This window comes from Petaurus breviceps, unplaced genomic scaffold (genome assembly GCF_028583685.1).
Source record: "Petaurus breviceps papuanus isolate PSGF00001 unplaced genomic scaffold, PetGlider_PUasm1.0 140, whole genome shotgun sequence".
In the NCBI taxonomy this organism is placed as follows: domain Eukaryota; kingdom Metazoa; phylum Chordata; class Mammalia; order Diprotodontia; family Petauridae; genus Petaurus; species Petaurus breviceps.
This window is the reverse complement of record NW_027185698.1, coordinates 13,727,267-13,751,627: the sequence shown is the minus strand read 5'-3', so window position 1 is coordinate 13,751,627 and position 24,361 is coordinate 13,727,267.

Genomic DNA, 24,361 nt, shown 5'->3' with positions numbered 1-24,361 from the left:
TGTATATATATATATATATATATATATATATATATATATATGCAGTTCAGCTAAACTCATGTAAAACTCATGTATCTTCCCTTTTGGAAATTTCTCATCTTATGGGTAATATAAAGAAGTATTCCAATTTAGCTGCTGCCAACAACATAGAGAAATTTGTTTCCTGAACATTAGGTTGTCATCTACCCATTGTTGAGGTTTTCTCTATAAACTCCCCCCCCACCATTTCTACAGTTCCCCCCTACCCTTTACAGACATAGTTAATTAACTATTCCTCCTTTTTTTATGCAAAAAACTTTTCCAATAGCTTTTGAGTTTTGTGATATTTTAGTGTCTTTGTAAGGGTGATTTAGAACCCTTTTCTCTGTTGCTTAGTTCCTTCTTTTTCTCTCTCTGCTTTTCTTTGTCTCTCTTTTCCTTCCTTCCTTTTTTTTTTCCTGAGTTTCCTTACCTTGCCCAGGTTGGAGAACCAGCAACCATTAATAAGTACTATACCACTGGTGATCAGCATAGAAATTTCCATTTGCTCCATTTCCACCTTCAGTTTCTTCCTCCATAAGAAGCCAACCTCTTCTTGTCCATCCCATTGCTTAGCATATTGTGACAAAAACGAAAAAAAAAAAGAACCATAATAATTTCATAAGGCCTTAATGGACTAATCACATCACTACCTATTGACCTATTACTAAGTGCCACTCACTATTAAAAGATAAATAAAATGTAACAAACTATGCAAAGACATGGTAAAGCAAATGTTCTCAATTCACTGTTGTAACAGCTATATGATTTCCTGTGACGAGATACCTGTAGTTTTGTTGACTTTAACAATTGTAAAATTATTTGTCTTTTCTTCTCTCCTTCCTTTGAACAAGGAATATCTTTTCATTCTAATAACAAACCTTACCAGCTGTATAGCAAATAGTCCTCCTCCAGAACTACCATCATTTTCCATTGACTAATTTTCCTTTCATCTATCTTTACCTTCTACTATACAATGTTTTACTCACCTATCAAAAGTTGTATAAGAATGGTACTAATTAGTTATGTACTCTAAGGAGATCTGGAAAGTTATAAAAAAAATATCTGTATCACAGGAAGTTAAAGGGACTCTCTGCTAGCACTTTGTCATACTAATATATTTCCTTGCTTTCAGTTTTGCCTCCTATCATTGATTCATACTCTTTGGACCCCCACTGAGAGTCATGTCTTTCTCAAGAGGTTCCATTCCTCTTTGTCAAAAATTTCCCTGATAGTGTGGTACTTAATGTGGAGTCAGCCCTAGTACATCTTAGGAACTCTTAAGCTGATGTGATCCATCAGCCTCAGCCTCTCTAGTAAAAGGGGTTATAGACATGACCACTCTCAGATGGTGCTTTAAAATATATATTGATGTATGTAGTGATGCCGTGAGCTGCTCAGTGTCCAGCACTTTGCAAAATTTGGAGACGTGAATAAGAAATGACCAGGCCATCTGTGTAGTTCAAGGAAGAATGATGAACTCCATTTATTGATTCTTAGGACAAGGTTTTTATAGAGCAGTGAGACAAAGGAAGGGGATTCAAGTATTCTTTTTTTCTTAAGCAATTGGGGTTAAGTAACTTGCTCAAGGTTACACAGCCAGTTATTTCTGGGTGTGGTGCTAAGTATCTGAGCCCCGATTCAATCCCCATGTCATCCCAACACTGGGGCTGGTGCTCTTACTCGCTGAGCCACCTGACCGCCCCAAGCAATTGGGGTTCAGTAACTTGCTCAAGGTTACACGGCCAGGTGTTTCTGGGTGGGTGCTAAGTGTCTGAGCCTGTATTCGATCCCCAGGTCATCCCAACACTGGGGCTGGTACTCTTACGCACTGTGCTGCCTGGCCGCCCTGGGATTCAAGTATTCTTGTCATTATCTTAGTCTGTTGTATCCTGGAAGTAGCACAGAATAGATAATTTGATAAGGATTTGTTATCTAGGAGACTAAAGTCTTAGGGTAAGACCTTTGATCTAGGCCTCAGGTACCTCCTAATGCAGCCACAGTCATAAAGGGATACAATTGAGAGCAGGCTTCAAAGCCAAAGCTGCAATCCTCAAAAGATATCACTTTTAGAGCTGACCACCCAAAGATACCTGAGTTCTGAATCAAATATTTTAGCTCTTAATAACTAAAATCTTGGGGCAGAGCCTATTGGACTCAGAGCTCAAACAACATTCTTTTACATGTAACCCATATCAAAAGACCCAAGGAGCAAGCTTAATAAAGCTGCATCTCTAAGGGAACATAGTGAGATCTTTATCTGAGTCCTGGATCAGGCCACTTTGGCTCCCCACATAGTGATATCCAAGATTTCATCTCACCTTTAATGAAATTAATGGCAACTGTAGAGAGAAACAGAAGTATGGGGTGTGTGTGTGTGTGTGTGTGTGTGTGTGAGAGAGAGAGAGAGAGAGAGAGAGAGAGAGAGAGAGAGAGAGAGAGAAGTAATGTTTGGACTGTGAGAGGGCAAGATTACTGGACAAGTGAATATAGAATGAGGAAAGTATAGGCCTCTACCTATCATCCAATGTCCAGGGCACCTGATTATTTCAAGCTTCGAAAGTTAGTTTTATCTATAGAAACTATGAAAAGAAGGGTGAAGTTCATTATTTCTTATGCTATAGTCTTTCTTGTTTGCATATTGACATTTTCATGTTTGTTAAGTTCACAGTAAAAAGACAATTTTAAGAACTGGAGAAATTTTCCAAAATGGGCTGAGAGATAAAGGGAATTTATGAGGAGGACATGTGAAAAGTATTAAAGACATTTGGTAGCATTGGAATATTTCCCTTACCCTCAAAAATCTTTCTACTGTCCCTGTCATAGTGCCAGCAATTTCACTGGTATGTCACACACTGATGAAAGTTAGTCCACACTTATAAAAGGAGAAAAAAATGGGCCAAACATACTATAATATTTAAACAAATATCAGTGGTGAGATTATGGATTATGAAAAGGAAGAAATGGCCTGAAAAGAAGGGAGTTTGGTGGTGACCTGGAGTACAGAGAAACTTTTCACTGATCCAGGTATGTACTCTCACCTATAGGAATATGTAATTCAGAGCCATTTTTTTCAGCCATTCATGCTTTTTCTCTTTATTGACAGTGAGCACAATAGAACCTACAATCCTTTATCACTAATTTAGTCCTCAATTCTTTACCTTCTTACAAAATTTCAATGGCAACTGACTCCCTGTCAGGAACCTTTTTATGCTGATACTATGCTTTCCAGAAAAGGAGAATGGAGAAAAGACAAGGGAGAGGACAGAGAGGAAGCCAAGAATGAAAACTAGGGAAAAAAGTGAAGCATTGTGAAATAAGTGAATTTAGGTTTTATTATCCCTTTCTTCCTCTTTCAATGCCTCTAGGCACCTACTCAGGGCCCCCTGATGTGGTATTCCTTGAATACTTTATATTCTTGATCTATCTCTTTCCCTTTTCCTCTATTATAATATACTGCTCGTGCATCCCATTTCCCCAGGATTCTGTTCTTTTCTAGACAATGTGCCAAATAATTCACATTAAGATATTGAAAGCTGATAATATATTGAGACACTATATAGTTTTGATGAATAAAGGTCTGGTCTCATAATTGTGAATTTCTTGGTTCAAGTTCTACTTCTGATACATTTTGACTGAGTGACCCTGGGTAAGTCACTTAAACTATCAGTGGCCCTCTCAGAATATAAATTTCACAAGAAACTTCAATTTTCATTGGTGAAATGCTTGTCTTTAAGAGTTCTATTCACCAATGGGGTCATAGTAGGTTTGAATTATTTCCTTAAAGAATAATATTAGTTGGGGCGGCTAGGTGGAGCAGTGAATGGAGCACCGGCCCTGGAGTCAGGAAGATCTGAGTTCAAATTCAACCTCAGACATTAACACACACACACACACACACACACACACACACACACACACAAAACTACCTATGTGACCTTGGGCAAGTTACTCAACCCTAATTGTCCTACCTTGCCCTCTCCAAAAAATTAAAGAATAAAATTAATCTAAATATATGTGGGAGTTAGTGTAGGGCTTTATATACCAAACAGAAGAGTTTGTATTTTTTTAAGCAACAGGGGGACAACCACAAAATTATTCTTAAATACAGAAGTGACTTAGTTTCACTTGTTTAGGAATATGTTTGGAAAATGTATCATAGAGTAGACAAACTAGGATGTAAGAATATTACTTGGAGGCTATTGTACTAGTCTGAGCTGAAGGGGAGGAAGGTCGATCTAAGGTAGTGGCCCTATGAATGGAGAGTCCTTGATGTAAGAGATGGAGGAGAGTTCCTATTGCTTGCTGCCCACCTTGATTTGCCCATTGTTTCTCTTACATTGTTAATTCTCCCTCTTAGCACTCCTCAGATACCCTCCAGATCTGCCTTGCACTATTGGAATGATCAGTTTCATAGAGTCCTAGAATTAAGAGGGAACACTTGTCAGTGTCAGTAAAGTTTTCAGAGGAAAAAAAAGACAATTTTTTTCTAGCTTAAGTCAGACTCATTCATCTTCAAAAACAACCATCACCACTCACCCACAACTTCATTTTTAAACTATTCTCCCCCAATAAGTTTCTTTTTCATTTGAATTTATTTTGGAAAATTGCAGTCCTCTGTTGTTGCTGTTCAGTTTTGTCTGACATTTTTGTGACCCATTTGGAGTTTTCTTGCAAAGATACAGGAGTGGTTTCCCATTTCCTTCTCCAGCTCATTTTACAGATGAGAAAACTGAGACAGAATTAAATGACTTGCCCAGGGTCACCCAGCCAGTTAGTGTCTGAGGACAGATTTTAACTCACCTGTTCCTGACTCCAGGCCCTGCACTTTAACCACTGTCCCCCCAGCTATCCAGCAGTCATCTGTTTTTTTTTTCTAATTTAGGATACAAATGATGCTGGGTTGATTTTTCTGAGTTTGAAAACTTAAGCATGAATATACTCTGAGCAGTTTTTATTGTAAAGTGAACTTGAAGCAAAATAATTAGGCTTGGCTCATATTTCTCAGTAAGAGCTGTAATGAGTCCCAATCTTTGCTGTACTGCAGGCAGCCCTTCCACAAAGTGATTTATTGAAAGGCATTAGGAAATAGAGTAATGAGATTTTGAACTCGATTTTTTTAAAGTGCTTCTAATTGATACACCAATGTACTGGAACACAAAAACTAAAACATTTTTTCCCTTCAGGGAAACAATTATTTTATCAACCATTATTTTCTTTTCTCTTATCTAATGTTTGAAATAATGTCATTGAAATGAAATGTAAGACATCCAGGGAACATTTTGGCTCTTCCTTAGGGAGCTGAAAAAATAGAAATAGGAAAATATATTTTAAAAAGGGTTAGCAAGAAGAAGTCACTTACATTTGATAGGTAATAACATTTTTTTTTGCTTTAATACCCTCAATTTTTGGGAACATTCCTGTTCCTTATTTACAGATGATGGAATTTTAAGAAATAACTTGGAAGATAATCATCAGATTTCTATGTTTAGAAGGAATCAGGTCTTAATGACTGTTGGATCATTCTGTAATCTCTGCATTTTTAAATAAAAATGGAAATATAGTAATTTACACTGAGGCTATTCATTAAAATACAGAAGTAGACAAATAAAGAATACAGAGTCCAATTATTTATTTTTTTAATACCCATTATTCCTTTAAGTTGAAAAATACCCTCAAACTTTTAAAGTCAACTTTTAGAGCTAAAAAGGAAATATTAATTTTCAGTGATTTAACATGACTAGCTAATTAAGCATGAAATAGAAGATCTCCTTTGTTAAAGAACATGCATCCTGAGGCAGAGCAGGTTTTCATTGTCCAACATTTGATTTTGTAAACAATGGAAGGGGTTTATATCCCTCCCTTCCACCTTCCTACCCACTAAGCCCCCATACCCAACTAGCAGAAGCCTGTGGAAGCAGCTATCTTCTTGAGAGTCAGAAATATATACATAGATATTGGACTTATGGCTTGTTCTAGAGTAATGACCCAGAAATACTACTTTCCATTTTCATGTTTTATGATTTTCAGTATTTGGTTTTGATATCTCCTAGCACTTGGTAAATTTTCAATTAAATACATTTGTCTGGTTCACTAATTATTAGAAGTTTGCTGGTAGGAAAGGCAGGTATTCTCTCCATTCTGTGGTTAAAAACAAAACAAAATAACAAAAAAATACAAGAATAACAAAACAGCTGAAGTACAACTATACCAAAGAGGTGATTTATATCTCATTGGTCCTTAATAAATATTTGTTAAATTTAAAATATTTTCTTAATCCAGTGCTTTGGCTAAGGCCACTCCATATTCGGTGCTACTTAATGCTTTTATGTTAAAATTGGGCAGGTGGGGCTCATGTAGGATTCCTTCCCATTGCCTTATGAAGTTCACCTGATTTGCTCCTCCTTAAATTCTCTGTTCATGAGAAGGTGATTGCCTGAATTAGATAATAGGGTAAATTGTATTTTAAGAGCAGGATTTAGCCTGGTGGCTTACAGAAAACTTGCCTCAGCACTACTTGTGGTGAATTTCTATACCAGAAAGGTAAGATGAGCATCTTAAAAAAATTCTGCTGACTTTTGTTCACTTGTTTCTCTTCCGCTCACCATAATGATAATATTCCTATAATAAATGAAATCACTGCATATAAAGAACTCAAAGCCTAATGGAAGGCTGTCTTATAGGCTATCCACAGAGAAATACTTAAAGGATCAGACTTTTCTAAGTGAAATCTATAATCTAAGTCTGGAATTCATACACTAATACCTTATGAAGGTCAGAGTCCCAAGGAATACCGTAGGGTTAATTTACTCTATTTCGTTTTGTTTTGTTGGTTTAATGAAAACGTTTTAGATTTAGTTTCTTTGAAAATTTACCTTAAATTTAGTTCTGCCTATAAGTATTTTCTAATTAACAGGACCATTATTGTGAAAATCAGTCCTAATTTTACAAGACTGAGGTGTAAGTAACTGGATTGCCTTTATAGTGACACTAGGTCATATGTCAGTATGCTAATTGTTACAAAATCTCTGAGATCCAAGGTCTGTGTGTGTGTTGTCAAAATTACATAGTAAAATAAATGTCTATAATTAATGGTTGTCACAGTTCTTTGAACTCTAGTTATTTAAGAATGTAAATTGGCCATCACCATTCAGTGTGTTAAAATGTGACCTGTGGGTCAAAGGACACTTCCTGATAAAGATAAAATGAGAAAGTGACCAGTATGCTATTTTGTTCTTCTTCTGAAGTGACTGACAACACCCTGAGGGCTGATCCAGTAACAGGTGTGGAATTGAGAAGGCTGTAAGGTTAGACTTTTGTCATTTATCATTTGCTAGAGGTTCATTTTAAAGCATCTGTTAGCTTGTTTACCTGTAATTTGCTGCTTGATGAAAACATTAGCAGTAGTTGACACTAATCAGGTGTTATTTGTGCTGAGCCTGGACATTTTTTTTTCTAAAGGTATGGTGCATGTTAGCTCCATATATCTTAAATACTTTGAAGAACCAGCAAAATATAAACAACATTCCTTTGGGAAATTGTTCACATATACAAAAAGTCTTCTCTTTGGGTAAGAACTAGAAACTGTGTCCCAACAGGAAGCAACTCTATGCTAAACAATGTGGTGCTATTATATCAGATTTTAGAGCAAGAAGGGACCTTAGAAGTGGTCTCGTCCAATTAACTGTTTTTACATATGGTGAAATGGACGTCCAAGCTTGAAGTTTAGGGAGTTGTCCAAAGTAAGTAGCAGAGCTAGTATTAGAAACCATGTGTTCAAAGTGCATTTGGAATTTTGAGAAAGAGCACCAAATAGGAGATAGCTACAGTTCTAATTCTCACATGACAACTCAAGATAGACCTGGATTTTCTGGTTGAGATTCTTTTAAATATTGTCTAATATTCCCATAAACACATATTCTGAAAAGTTTTCTATTTCAGTAAATAGGTACTCAGCGAATCAACTTAGTAAAAATAGAATGGGAGAAGGAGAGAGAGAGAGTATGTGAGTGTATGAAGGATCTTAAAAGCCATCCAGCCTAACCTTCTTATTTAGAGGCAGCAGGTTGCACAGCAGAGAGAACGATGAACTTGGAAACAGAAAGAACTGATTTCAAATCCTGTCTCAGGCAACTAATAGCTGTGTGATGCTGAGAAAGTCACTGTGCCCTAGTTTCTTCAGCTATAATATAGGCATAATTATAGCACCTACTTTGCAGGGTTATTCTCAAAATCAAATGAGATAATATTTGTAAAATTTGATTACTCTGGTGACTGGCATATAGTGGACACTATATCAATATTTATTTCCACTTTCCCTTCCCTCTGATTTTATAAATGTTGAAAATAAAGGGGAATTCCCAGAGTAAAATGACCATTAAGTGTCTGAGGTGGGATTTGAACCTAGGTTTCTCTGGCCCCAAAACAGACAAAAACAGCCCACAACATTGGGAGAAAAAAAGAAAGGCAAAGGGCTTAAAAACCAATTTCATTGGTAAAAGCTATTGTTATCTGTACCTATACAATATATATGTCTTTGACATTTGTGGTAAAGTAGTGGCTAGTATGGGCTGTAATACTTCATCTAGCCACTCTACCAATGTGCCTCCCCCCCCCAACCAGGACAATATAAATTTCTAAATAATCTGCTAGAAAAAAATGATTTTTCATATTCCACTTTTTGGTTCAGGAAATTCAAGCCATCATTGGACCGAGAAATAAGAGTTTTGCCTCTGTTCTTCCTTTTGTGCTTGAGTGAATGATTTAACCTCTGCTCAAGATAATACTCTTTCTTAAAATGAGAAGGATGTAGACAAAATCTGACCTCTCTTGTTTCTATACAGTTTTATTTTTACCTGAAGATCAGTGTCAAAGTGGGAAAGGAGTCAAGAACTGATCATTAAAACCTCAAAATGAACAGAATCTTGCTCTCAGTGGCTATAACCCTAAGTCAGAAGTCAGGAAGATTTGAGTTCAAATTCTCCACCAGAAATATATTACCTATGTGATCCTGGACAAATCATTTGACTTCTCTGAATCTATTTCCTTATCTGAAAAATGGAGGGATAATAGCACCTACCTCACAAGTTGTTCCAAGAGTCAGTAAGGAATTCATGTACATTTTTTTTTTTTGCAAACCTTGATGAAAAAATAAAGTTGAACTATCACTATCCTCATAGGGCTACAACAAGGCTTTTTTTTTTTACCTAGTCAAATATAATAATCAAGCTACAGCATACTTTGCTGATTAACTGATTTTTCTTTTTTTAAAATTAATTTATTTACTTTTACATTTCAATATTCAGTTCCACAAGCTGCTGTTAAATTTTCTCTCCCTTCTTCCCCTCCCGTATCCCCAAGATGGCATACAGTCTGATACAGGCTCTACATATACATTCATATTAAATGTATTTTCACATTAGTCACGTTGTAAAGAAAAATTACAACCAATGGAATGAAAGAAGAAACAAAACGAGAGAGAGAGAGAGAGAGAGAGAGAGAGAGAGAGAGAGAGAGAGAGAAAGTAAATGATATTTATATGCTAATTCTGAGAACAAAAATTCCCAGTATCATTCCTTCACTTAGGTTTTTGCTCTAACTGAAATATGTTTACCTGGGAATGCTGAGAGCACCTTTAGAGTTTACAACCTTCTCAGTTATCTGGGACAAAGTCTGTAAAAAAATGCTTAGGAAAATAAATACTTGTATGCTGAGAGTTGTGGGCCTAACTTTTGATAGCTGGGTTTAATCCAGATATGATTAAAGAACTGTCCTAATAAAGAGGCTTTCTAATCTTTTTTAAAATTTATTTCTATTTTTTGGTTTTCAACATTCACTTCCACAAGATTTTGAGATCTAAATTTTCTCCCTGTCTCTCCCCTACCCCCCACCCCAAGAAGGCAAGGATACTGAGAACCCCTTCCCCCAACCTGTCCTCTCTTATTTCCCCCCATACCCTATCCTCTTACTTTTTTGTAGTGCAAGAATGATTTCTATACCCCATTGCCTGCATATATTATATCCTGGTTGCATGTAAAATATTTTTTTAAACATTGTTTTTAAAATTTTGAGTTCCAGATTCTCTCCCTTCTTCCCTCCTCACCTACTCCCACTGAGAAGACAAACAATTCAATATGGGTTATACATGTGTAGTTATGTAAAACATTTCCATAGTAGTTATGTTGTGAAAGACTAACTGTTTTCCCCTCTATTCTATCCCACCCCCCATTTATTCTATTTTTTCCTTTGACCCTGTCCCTTTTCGAAAGTATTTGCTTCTAACTACCATCTCCCCCAATCTGCCCTCTCTTCCATCATCCTCCCTCTTATTCTCCTCTACCCACTTTCTTTCAGGGCAGGATACCCAATTGAGTGTGCATGTTATTCCCTCTTTAAGCCAAATCCAATGAGAGCCAGGTTGACTCATTCCCCTTCACCTTCCTGCTCTTCCCCTCCATTGCAATATCTTTCTCTTCCTTCTTTTACCCTATTATATGTCTCCCTTTCTCCTTTTCCTTCTCCAAATATATTCCTCTGTTACCTCAATTAATTTTATTTTTTTAGATATCATCCATTCATATTGAACTCATGCTGTGCCCTCTGTCTATGTATACGTGTACACACATACACATACATATACACAATTTACTCTCCTATAGATACATATATGTATGTATACACACACACACACATATATATATATACACCCACCCATATACATTCCCTTCAACTTTTCTAATACTGAGAAAAGTCTCATGAGTTATAAATATTGACTTTCCATTTAGGAATGTAAATAGTTCCACTTTAATAAGTTTCTTGTGATTTCTTTTTCCTATTTACCTTTTTCATGTTTCTCTGGATACTTGTATTTGAAAGTCAAATTCTCTGTGCAGCTCTGTTTTTTTCATCAAGAATGCCTGAAAGTCCTTTATTTCATTGAATATCCATATGTTCCCCTGAAGTATTATACTCAGTTTTGCTGGGTAGTTGATTCTTGGTTTTCATCCTAGCTCCTTTGACCTCCAAAATATCATATTCCAAGCCCTTTGATCCTTTAATGTGGAAGCTTCTATATCTCATGTTATCCTGATTGTGTTTCCACAGTACTTAAATTGTTTCTTCCTGTCTGCTTATAATATTTTCTCCTTGACCTAGGAACTGTGGAATTTGGCTATAATATTCCTAGGAGTTTTCTTTGGGGGACATCAGGGCAGTTTTCCTTGATAATTTCTTGCAAGATAATGTCTAGGCTCTTTTTTTGATCATGGCTCTCAGGTAGTCCAATACTTTTTAAATGATCCTTCCTGGATCTATTTTCTAGGTCAGTGTTTTTTCAAATGAGATATTTCACATTGCCTTCTGTGTTTTTCATTTTTGTTTGGATCTGTTTTATGGTATCTTGATGTCTCATAAAGTCATTAGCTTCTATTTGCTCCAATCTAATTTTGAAGAAATTATTTTCTTCAATGAGTTTTTGAAATTCATTTTCCATCTGGGCAATTCAGCTTTTTAAGGCTTCTTTCTCTTCATTTGCTTTTTGGGCCACTTTTGCCATGAGTTATTTTAAGTGTTATTTTCTTCAGTATTTTTCGGTCTCCTTTAGCTGTCTATTGACTTACTTTTCATGATTTTCTTGCATCATTTTCATTTATTTCCCAGTTTTTCCTCTCCTTCTCTTTCTAGATTTTGAAAATCCTTCTTGAGCTCCTTCACGACCCACGACCAGTTCATATTTTTCTTGGAAGCTTTTGATGCAGGAGTTTTGACTTTGTTGTCTTCTTCTGGTTCCATGTTTTGATTCTCTTTGTCACCAAAAATGATTATATAGCTTGATTTCACTTCCTGTCTGCTCATCTTGCCAGTCATTTGCTTGACTTTTGAGCTCTTTCCACTCTGGAAGCAGAATTCTACTGTGGCAGAGTGTTGTGTCCCACATTTCTGGGTTTGTGCAGCTGTTGGCATAGCTTATTCTGGGCATCTGCCACAGAACTATGGGGAGGATTCCCTCTCTGCAGCCTCAACAAACCCTGCTATGCTAGCACTCCTATAATGGGAATGTAAATGTAAAGATCTTCCCTGCCCCTAGGCTAAAGTGCACCTGGAGCCTGGGGTGGGAGACTTGTTTTTCAGTAGATACTTTTTGATTGGCCAGTGGGTCCAAAAGGTTGTTACATTCTCTGAGCCAGGAGAAGGCTATATAAGCCCTGATGTCAGGCTTTATTTTGGGGCTCACTTTGAGAAGTGTTCTGTGATTTGATCAGATGAAACTCTGGAAAGCCGTTGTTGAGAGTCCCCCAGCTTTGAAACCCAGATGTTGTTTGGTATGGATGTAATGGTTGGACAGTTTGGAAATCTGTCTACTTGATCTGTTTCTGTCTTGATAATTCTTCCCGTATACTCTGAAGTTCAGGGTGCTGACCTTTTTCCCCTGAACGAGGTAAATGATATATGTTCGACTGATTAAAATAAGCTTGTTAACCCATTTTGAGTTGCTTTCCTTTATCAAAGCAGATCCAAGAACCTGTGTTGGCAGCAAATCCTGGGGATGCTTGAGGTGCTTGCTGCTACAGCTCCTCACCCCAGGACCTCCTCTAGGACTGCATCCTACATCCATGCCAGGCAAATCAAGAGACTCTCACCTCACCACCAGCAAAGAGATTCCTGCAGTTGTCCTCTGGATAGTCACTTGGTTCCCCCTACAATCTGTAGGCCTGGAGTTCAGGAGGCAGTGTCTGGCTGCTGCAACTGCCACCACCTCCACCACCCTGGGACCAGTAACCAAAGTGCATTCTTCTTTCACCCAGCATCAACAGAATTCCCCAATGGCCTTTTACTCTCCCTTTGGCATTTATGGGTTGAGAAGTCTGCCACAGTTACCAGTGATTCACTCTCCTGAAGTCTGCTCTGGCCCATCTGTGCTGCTGGTCTGGGCTTGTAGAGCTTAGGTAGAACTGTGCTCTGCTACCAGTCCAGTGTGATTGACCCTTCCAATGAGCCTGTCAGGCTGCCTTCAGAGGAAGATTTGTTTTCTCTGTTACTTTGTGGGTTATATAGCTCTAAAGTTTATTTAGAGTCGTTTTTATAGGGTATTGGGGGTGTTTGGAACTGGAGCTCAAGCAAGTTCATGCTTTTACTCCACTGTCTTGGCTCTGTCCCTGGATTGCTAATCTTTTTACCATACTAGTCTATAGCTGAGATGGTTGGAAGATAAACCTAAGAGATGAAGCCTAGAAGATAATAGAAGAAATTCTTTTCAGGAAATCACAGAATAAGTATTTATCCATGCCCTTTGCTTCAGGCACTGTTCTGAGTGCTGGGCATACAAAGAAAACCCAAAACGAAACCAAAAATGTTCCTGTTCTTGAGGTACACAATGTAATGGGAAGATCATTAGACTTTCAGATACCTTAAAAGCACAAGCGTGAAACAATAGGTCAAGAACAGCCAATGAGAGAAGGGCTTGAGAGCCCAAGAATAGCAGAAATGAAATAGCCAGTGAGGGTGTAGCAGGGCCATGCTACCAGGTACAATGCTCAGAGTAGAGCCCAACAGCCTTAGAAGCTTGAGGCTTCTTTCTATACCTGTGACAAATCTGTATGTATATGATATGCATGTGCTTCCCTTGTGAGTTTCCTGTGAAACACAGTGATAATGTGTTTATAGAGAAATATTACATATTAATGAGGGAAGAGGGAGATATTCAATTATTACTTATGAGAATGGAGCCAAGAAGGCAGAGTAAAGTCAGGTACTGTTGTTAGCTCTCCAACAATACTCAAATTGTTTCTTTGTGACTGCTTATATTATTTTCCCTTGACGTTGGAACTATGGAATTTGGCTATAATATTTCTAGAAGTTTTCTTTTGGGGATTTTTTTTCAAGAGGTGTAATAGTAATGGAATTTAAAGATGCCCCTGTATTGGCTTGGTTTTTGGATTGATTGTGTTAAAACCCAGAGCTTGTGAATCCCACTTGTGGGATGGACTTGTTGATGTGAAAAGAGAGTGTTGAACTGGGAGGAGCTGGTGACATAAATTTAGAGAGACACAAGAAAAGAGAGAGGCAGAATAATTTTTTGGAAGCAGCATCTTGGAAGCAGAGAGAGATGGAGAGGATTGATGAGAGCCAGTTTGAATTGCCCAGGACTTTTGAGAGCTGCCACCCAGAGTTGCCAAGGACTGAGGAGACATGGATGTTATGCTGGTACTTTGTCTGTTTTGATATTTGATTTGCCAGATTTGTCCACTGGTGGAAGACAGTGCTGTTGTTGCAGAGTTCTGGAACCTGGCTGTTAGTTCGGAGCTCCTGAGACTGTTCTGCAGACAGAGAGTGAATTCTGTCCACTGGTGAAGGACAGTGCTGTTGCTATAGAGGTCCTGCAACCTGGCTGTTGGTTCAGAAGCCCTTAAGAAAGATTTTCTTGTTGTATGTTCACAGAAATCCTAGAAGAGGGTTTTGCTAATGTTTTCAGGGGTCCTAGGACTGTTCTGCAGACAGAGAATGAATTAATGAAGACACTGGCAATGTATCTTGTGGCCTTGCTAAGCTTTGTCTCCCCAGGAACAGAGATTGCTGAGAACTTGCCTCACATCAAGATGAAGAAAAGACCTCTCTTTGTGTATTAAATGCTGTGCTTAAGCTTGTTGTAACTCTGGGGGAGATTCAATTGTGATCCAAGGGTGGGGAACTTTTGACGTTTTTGTGGTCTGTGATTGAACAAATGAATGTACTTTACTTATGATTGGAAACTAATCTCCATTTGAGAAGAGGGGCTTTGTGGTTGACTAAATGAATGTACAGCCTTGGAGTGGAGTAGTACTTAATAGAGGGTCTTTGGGATTGACTAAATGAATTATAATGTCCAGGGGTGGAGTAGTACTTGGAGATTATTGAATTATACTTTGCTGGTATTTTGAACCTTGGGAAGTTGCTTTGCTTGGCATTACAAGAGGCAATTGGTAAATTCTTTCACTTTCCTGTTCTTTTCAATTACCTTCCAAACAACATTAAAATTACACCTCAAAATGAATTCTGTGGTGGTAGAACCAAGGAAAGGACAGAGTGAAACATTATTCCAACATGAGAGTTCAAGTTGGCAAGAAACATCAGTTTAACTGGGGTGAGAATAGAGCAGAGTCCAGCACAAGCTGAGCCTGGCAATCCAGTAGCACGCCTTGGGGTCATATGCATTTGCACCTGTGGCTTCCAGAGTTCTCAGGGGAAAAAAAACTATAAGGGCATCCAATAACTCATCAGCATGAGCTTACAGGGGACCCTTTGCTGATATTGGGAGGACTGTGTTGCATTTCACACACACAGTTCTGGGTTGTAGTCCAAGGGCAAGGAGGAGCAATAATAGGAAAAGGGATGCTGGTCACAGTTCCATGGTAGAAAAGAATAAATGTGGTAGGTCACAGATGAGAACACAGGCCAGGAGAACAGGGACAAGAACTATCCTTAGGTCATACCAAATGGAAAGAACTAAAAATGTACATATACCCAGATATAGCTGTCAAAACAACAGCACAACAAGCAAACAAAAACCCTGATGGTTGGGACAGTACCCCTTCCACACTGGAGCAAAGTTTAATTTTAACAAAAAGTTTAGTCAAGATATAGTTTGGAAAAATGAGCTATCACCACCAACAACAATGACAATATTAACAACTCATAAAAAGTTACTATAGTGCCAGGGAAAATTAAAAAAAAAACAATACAAAAATACACACATAAAAAAACACACAAAACAAAACTTGGAAGACAGCAATGTAAATAAATCTACATGCAAAACCTCAAAGAAAAATGTGAATTGGTTTCTTACCCAGCCCCTCCCCCAAAGAATTCCTGGAACAGCTCAAAAAGATTTTGAGAATTAAATAAGAGAGGTAGAAGGAAAATTGGGAAGAGAAATGAGAGTCATGCAAGAAAACCATGACAGGGGTGGCGAAGTGGCAAAGTGAGTAAAGCGCTGGCCCCGGAGTCAGGAGGACCCGAGTTTGGTTCAGGCCTGAGACACTTAACACCCACACAAAAATACTAGCTGTGTAACCTTGGGCAAGTTACTTAATCCCCATAGCCCTCCAAAAGGCAAACAACAACAACAGCAACAACAAACCCATGACAAAAAGAGTCAAAAGGTAGTAATTGAACCAAAAAAAAAATTAGACAGTAACATCTTTTAAAAAAGAATAGGCCAAATGGTGGAAGACATACAAATATCCACTGAAGAAAAGAACCCCTTAAACGCAGAACTGAACAAATGCAAAAGGAGAGTAAAAAGCTCACTGGAGAAAGTAATTCCTTAAGAATTAGATTTGTACTAGCGGAACGTAATGATTCCATGAGATAATAAGAAGCAATAAAACAAAGTTAAAAATTGAAAAATAGAAAAAAAAAAGAACATGAAATATTCTCATTGGAAAAGCAACTGACCTAGAAAATAGATCAAATAGAAATCATTTAAGAATTATTGAACTACCTGAAATCCATAATCAGAACAAGAGCCCACACATCATCTCTCAAGAAATTATTGAGGAAAACTGCCCAGATATCTTAGACCAAGAGGGTAAAAGAAAAATTGAAAAAAATCCATAGATCACCTTATTCCCAAAATCCTGTAAAGCCAAGCATGAGCAGCTTTCCAAGGGACTGCTGCTGTGAACAGCTTTCAAGGTTCTGATTACACAGAATAGTGAACTCTCTATTCAGTAACAAATCAAGACAAAACATTCACAGAAGTCAAAGTACAGTATTCACAATGTTATGACTTAACAACTTATCACTAAAATGGCCACATCATTTTCACCAGAGTGGTCAAATAGTTTTAAACAAAGTATATTCATTTAGTAAGAACTCAGTCATTTAGTAAGTCCTTAATTCAATAATCCTTAAGGCATTAAGCCTCCTTAATTGACACAAAATACAGAGGTCAAAAGCTCTCCACCCCTAGGTCACATTGTCTTAATCTCCTCAATCAAAAAGTCTTCTTTCTTCTTGATTGGAGATTAGTTTCCAATAATCCTTAATTATTAAGTCCTTAACTGAGTCATCTAATTGTAAAGGTCAAAGTTCTCCACCCTCAGTAAATCATGATCTTCTCCATTTGTATTAAATACCAAAGGAGAGAGGTCTTTTCATCCTAACTGGAGGCTGGCTCTCTGCTTCCATGGTTCTCCTTTCATGGTCCCAGCTCCTGCTAGCTCTTTGTTGTCCAGCTCCTTGTTCAGTTCCTGTTCCATACTGAAGCTCACAGTCTCTAGTTCACAACAAGTCCTTCACAGTTTCTGTTCCTGAGAAGATGAAGCTTAATAAAGCCACAATAACATTCATTCACATTGCTGGCATCCTCATCAATTCACTTTTGCCTGTGAAACTGACATAGACCCAACAACAAGGTCTGAAGAATCGGCATAAGACATTAGTATAGTCCTAGGACCTCTGAAAACACCAGCAAGACCCTCCTCCAGGATTTCTGTAAACATATAACAAGGAAATCCTCTTTCAGGGCTTCTGAACTAGCAGAAAGGTCCCAGAGCTTTTGTAACAACAGCATTGTCCTCTATCAGCATACAAATCTGACAAAGTAACATCAAAACAGACAGACAAAGTACTGGCACCACAGTCATGCTTCCTCCCAATTCTCCTTTCTTCTCATTTCTCAGAATTTCTCAATTTGGTTCCCAGAAGAAGTTCTCAGGAGAAGTTCTGTCACCACAAGTTCTATTCTTCATTCTGTTCTCAATTTGTAGCAGTTCTCAGAAGTCCTCAGGATCCTGGCAGTTGCCTCTCTCTCTCTCAGCAATTCTCATTCCTGGAAGTTCTCTTTCTTTCTCCAGCAGTAGCTGCTCTGCCTCCATGATGCTCACTCCCAGAAGTCCTGGCCTCTCTCAGCTTGGGCTTTTCCTTTTATATGGTATTAACTCCTCCCTGTTCTGCCCCTTCCTGTTACATCAACAAGTCCAGCCCACTGTGAGATTCATACGTTCTGGGTCTTAATACTTGACACAATCATTAACTTGGAACAAGGTGCTAAGTATATGCTTGATTGCAGATACAAGAGGCAGGGAAGATCTTTGAATTCCCATTACCATTAAAAATCCCAGAGTGACAACTCCCAGGAATAGTATACCAAATTTCAGAACTCCTAGATCAAGGAGAAAATATTTCAAGTAGTCAGAAAGAACCAATTTAAATATCATGCAGTCACAATTAGGATGGTACAAGATTTAGTGGCTTCAATATCCAAGCATCTGAGGGCTTGGAATGTTATATTCTGGACGGCAAAGTAGATAAGGTTACAATCAAGAATCAGCTACCCAGCAAAACTGACTATAACTCTTCATGGGGAAAAAATGGATATTTAATTAAATGGAGCACTTCCAAGCATTTCTGATGAAAAGAAAGGAGCTGAAAAGAAAAAAAAAATAGCTTTCAAACACGACTCAAGAGATGCAACTAAAGGTAAACTGGAAAGAGGAATCACAAGGGACACAATTATGTTAAGCTGTTTACATACCTACATGAGAAGATGCTAGTTGTAAGTCCTAAGAACTTTATCATTATTAGGGGAGTTACAAGGAGTGTACATAGACAGAATGCATGAGTGTGAGTTGACTATGATGAGATGATATCCAAAAAAATAAGATTAAGGAATGAAAAAAAGAGATACACTAAGAGAAAAAGGGAAAGGTATAATGCACTAAGTTGTTTTGCATAAAAGAGACACAAAGAAAGTTTTTATAATGGAGAGGAAAGTGGAAAGGTCATGGGCAATGCTTGAACCTTACTCTCATTGGAATTGGTTAAAAAAGGTCATGACCTACACAGTCAATAGGCTATAGAAATCTGTTTCATCCTATGGGGAAGTAAGAGGGGAGAGTAATAAGAGAGGGAGGGGACTGATAGAAGGGATGGCAGCTTGGGAGAGGCAGTGATTAGAAGCAAAATACTTTTGATGATAAAAGAAGAGAGAGAGAAAACTATCCCTAAGGGGTAAATATAGGATGGAGGGAAACATAAAATTAGTAAACATAGCTGTGAATGTGAATGAGATGAACTCAACAATAAAATGGAAACAGATAGCAGAATGGATTAAAAACCAGAATTCTACAATATGTTGATTACAAGAAATACATTTGAAGCAGACAGACACAGAGTAAATGTAAGGGGCTGGAGGACAATCTATCAAGCTACATCTGAAATTAAAAAAAGGCAGGAGTAGCAGTCATGATCTCAGAGAAAACAAAAGCAAAAATACATTTTATTAAAATAGATAAGCAGAGAAACCAATTTTAGCAAAAAAAGATATCATAAACAATTAAGTTTATTAATACTAAACATGTATGAACAAGTGGTTTAGGATCCAAACTCTGAAAGGAAGTGTTACATGAGTTATAGTAGGAAATAGACAGCAAAACCATGCCAGTGGGGTATCTATAACCAAAAAAAGAAAAAGAAAGAAGATTAAAAATGATTAAAATTTTAGATGTTAGAAATGAAAGACTTCAGGAGAAAAGTGAAGGGGAATAGAAAAGAATATACTTTTTTTTTTTCTCAGCAGTACATGGCACCTACACAGAAATTGACTACGTATTACGGCATAAAAACATCACAACTAGATACAGAAAAACAAAAGTATAAAATGTACCCTTTTGAGATCATGCTGTAATAAAATTATATTCAATTGTAACATATTACCATGTTATTTCATGAAACATGCTTTGTACTACTTGTGTATTCTGAATAGTAAGTGATAATTTCAAAGAATTTTAGAAAACATGACTGAGTGGATACAAATCCATAGAACTCTTTGAACCTGGAATAACTTTATGGACTTCTCATCTATGAAAAGGCATTACTGAGTGCTAGGGTATTATTAGCCTCTACTTGACCTCCAATGATAGGTATCTTTTCTTTTCATAGTATAAGTGATAGGAGACTTTTCCTTGCCCTTAGCCAAAAATAAGCTATCATGCAACTTCAACATTACCTCTAGTTCTGCTCTATTAGGGAAAGCAAAACAAATCTAACTCCCCTCAGCAATGATAGCACAATTTTCTTCACTTGGTCTCCTAAGTTTGATCTGTAGTATACCTATATACTCTTTTATTTAAACTTTTTTTTTTTTACTTTTTGGAAGACAGTTGGGGTTTAAGTGACTTGCCCAAGGTCACATGGCTAGGGGTGTGTGTGTGTGTGTGTGTGTGTGTGTGTGTGTGTGTGTGTGTGTCTGTGTGTGTGTGTGTGTGCTAAATGTCTGAGGCTGGATTTGAACTCAGGTCCTCCTGACTCCAGGGCTGGTGCTGTATTCACTGTACCACTTAGCCATCCCCACCTACATACCCTTAATCCAAAAGATACTGGCCATAGACAGTAAGATTCTCATCATGAATGATCTCTCTTCCCTTTTACTCCTTTTTACAATCCTGGAAGGAATTATCTACTTTTGCTGTCTCTACTTCATCACCACTTACACCTCAGAGCCTTGCAATTCAACCCTATCCCTTGCTGACATTCTTCTCAAAATCAATGAAAATGGTAAGGAACTACAAGTCCACGTAGCTCAATCTGTTTCTTTCTTATTATGAAATTGTCACTTCAAACTAACATTTACTTTTTCCTAATATTATATCTATGTTTTCTGGTTATAATTCTTGGTGCCAAATTGACCAAATATAAGGTCCCATGTAGAATAAACATTCTTCTGATACTTGGGGGCATTGTTATTCTCTCTGTCATTTCCCTCCTATGAATTCTTTCTTATTTATCAGATGAAGGATGGTACATTCCAGGTCTAGACACTATACCTTCCTTAATGCCTTATATTCTACTAACTTTTGGGCTTCTGTATCACACTATTGACAAATGAACATATTGAACTTTGGGATTAATAAAAAACCTTTAATACTTCAAGGAAAAAACATGTCTAGTTACTTATTTCCTATATTGTATTTGAAGTTAATATAAAATATATCCTAGGATAAACTTCATTTCTCTTTTTCCACTAAACTTTATCCTATTGGGTTCCTCATATTCTTTTATAGCCTGTCATTAAAAACACTCCTGACTTGAAAGGATACCTCTCAAAGGATTTGAGCTTCTCACACAGTGATCTGTCTCAAGGGATGTCTATAACTCTTCAGCAGTTAAATCCAATGGTCTTTTAAAATTTTCTTTAATCTATCTAAATCGTTTGATGTGGATCACCACTTCTTTGTCCTGGTTATTCTCTCTTCCATTAGCATCACTCATCTTACCTCCTTCTTATTCTCCAAACTGTCAGGGCATTTTTTGTCAGAATTATTTGTTGTACCATTAGCCATCTCCCACCCCACATGTGTAAATATCTACCAGGGTGCATTGCTCTGCTATAATCTTTTATTTTTATAATTTCTTCATTGGTAATGGGTTTAATATTTATCTTTATGTAGATGCAACAGTAGTTTTGATAGCTTATCCAAAAATATACTATAAATGTAATTATTAGCTCTTTAAAAGGCAATGGAATCCTTAAAGACTGGGTGTTTTACTGGCAGTGATAGCTTGGGGAAAAACAAACTCTGAGATGATAGAGTTTTAAAGTTTCTTTGCTGAGAAAATTGAGAATTAACTTCTGTTCTAAGGGGAAAAAATTAAGAGGATTCCTTAAGGAATCTGCAAAGAAACTGGAGAGTTATAACACTTATTCTAGAGAGTTAACTTTGAAAGAGAGATACTTCATGAGAGAATTGAGTTTAATTGTTAGGTGAACAAATAAGAAGAGAATTCTTGGGAGACTTTGGCTATAACATCCAAAGCTGAATGATAGAGCTATATTCCTGAAGCAAGAAGTCAAGACCAACAATAATGAAGAGTTGAGAGTGACCTTAAAGAAAGCTAAAAATATAAATGACTATTTGTTCTTGCCTCATTAAAAGTTACAGTGTTTACTAATTTAATTTCCAGTAACTTTAATATTTATCTAAACCTAGGCGACTAGAGACATACATATTTGTGTGTATATGGGTGTGTGTATTAAATAACTGTTTGTAATAACATGATGTGATAAAGATGTTACCATTTTAATAATTTATAAAGAAATATTCAAATATGGACCTGGATTATTTTAAAATTTGGGGGGCTAGGAATGAATATGATACTGGGCCAAGTTGCAAGTTCATGGGTAACCATTCATGTTATACCAATAATTTTCACCTTTTATAAATAATTACTGTATATCTTTGTAAATATGTCCTGTCAGTATTTTTTTTCTCAACATGTCCAAAATCATACTCATAGTCTTCTATATCCACAGTGTCAAATTCAAATTGAAGTAGGACCCTACTTGCTGTATATTGACTTAGAAAATGACAACTTTACCATGTGTTTTATTGTATTTTTATTTATTTTGTTAAAAATCGATCAGTTCTATTGTTATCTGGTTCAGGCAAACCTAGAAGTTTTGCAGTCTGTGGAAGTTTAATATTTCTCTTCTACACAGAACTCACCCCTCTCCAAAATTTCCTTTTCTATTGAGGAGACTGCCATTTTTTCATCACATATCAGTAACTTTGATTTTATCCTTGATGCTCCTCTTCTTCACTCTGCATTCATCACTTCAAGACTTGTAAATTCTGCATGCACAAGATCTCTTCATCTTTCTCCTCTCTACTCATAGTGGTTCTAAATAGCACTATTCTTTGCTTCCATTTCCTCCCCTTTACAATTTATCCTCTAAAGAGGCAGAGTCCGTTTCCTGAGGCAGAGATCTGACATGGCACTTGGTTATTCAGTAGCCTTTAGTTCCTCATTATCTGCAATAACATTAAAGTATTTTTATGGCTTTTAAAGTCTTCGATAATCTTACTCCAGCTCACTTTTCCATTCTATTTTAAATAATTCTCCAACATCTCTTATATTCCAGCTACAATAATCCATTCCCTGCCTGAACTTGACTTTCCATCCCCTGGCTTCCTGTATTTGCTCAATTCCCTAGTTGGAATCAACTCCCTCTTCACATCTGCATTTCAAGATATTTGCTTCCTTCCTGGGTGACTTAAATGTTATCTTATTCATTGTCTTACTTGACCCTAACCCTTTCCATTTATTAACGACTTAGTGATTTATTCTTTATTTATTTTTCTTAGTATATGCTGTACCTCCACTATATAAATTACTTGAGGGTAGAAACCATTTTAATCATTTTTTGTTGAATTCCTAGAACAATGTTTTACACATAATATCTACTTAATTTTCATTAAACTGAATTGAAAGGAATCACTAGACTAGAGTTAAATGTTTACAAATTAGTTGAGTCATATAATCTCTGCATTTGTCTTGCCTGAGTTACAAAATTTGGTTATTTATGCCTGTCCTACTTGCTTCACAATGGCATTAAAACAATAATTTTGCTATTAAGTATTAAATCATTTTTCAAAGAAAACTAAATATAGAATTGCAAGATCATTTACTGGCGTGAATTGGAAGAAAGTTTAGAGTTTGCCTAATTCAATGACAATTGAAAGTATGAATTCTATTTTAAACACTGTTGACAGGTAGTCAAATAACCTCTAGTTTAAATGCCTTCCATGAAGAATTTTATAACTATGAAATTAAAAAAAAATTTACACAGAGTTCCATAACCTTCTTAGTTTTATGGATCCTTTTGGTGATCTAGTGAAGTTTATAAACTCTTTCTCAAAATAATACTTTAAAATGCATTCTGAGCACTTGAATACTAAAAGTAAACAATTTATGTTGCAATATGGTTATTAAAAATATAAAAGCATGTTTATGGTCATCAAAAGCATACCTGCTATTCTAAAGAATCTCTTTAGAATAAAAAATGGATTGACTATGCAATGGCCTCCTTGGGGAGAATGACTTGCACTACTATGACCCATATCTTCCAGTATTCGTAGTGGCAGAGAAGAAATAATATAAACTAAATAAATAATGTCAATATCAGGTATCTTGCATAAAGGACTCAGCCATATATATAACCTTTTCTCCTTTATCCCCAACTATACTTAACTTTGATTTTTAATATAAAAGGAAGAGTTAATAATACTTAGGATACTATAGTGGGGAATAAAAGTATTACATGAGAGAGACTCATGTATATTTCCCCAGAAGGATAAGTTTAACAGATATGTTAACACGTTTTTTCAACAAGATAATGATTTCTATTATGTTCATCACAAAACATTCAATGTCTGATAGCTAGGCTTCTCATACATGTGCAGCTCTTTTAAAGAGTACTTTCTTTACATTTCCTGTGAACTTATCTTTTTTTAAGTGTAATGGTTTAAAAAACACCAACTTTTCCATGTTGTTTACAAATATAATTTTCTCATTTTCTAAATAT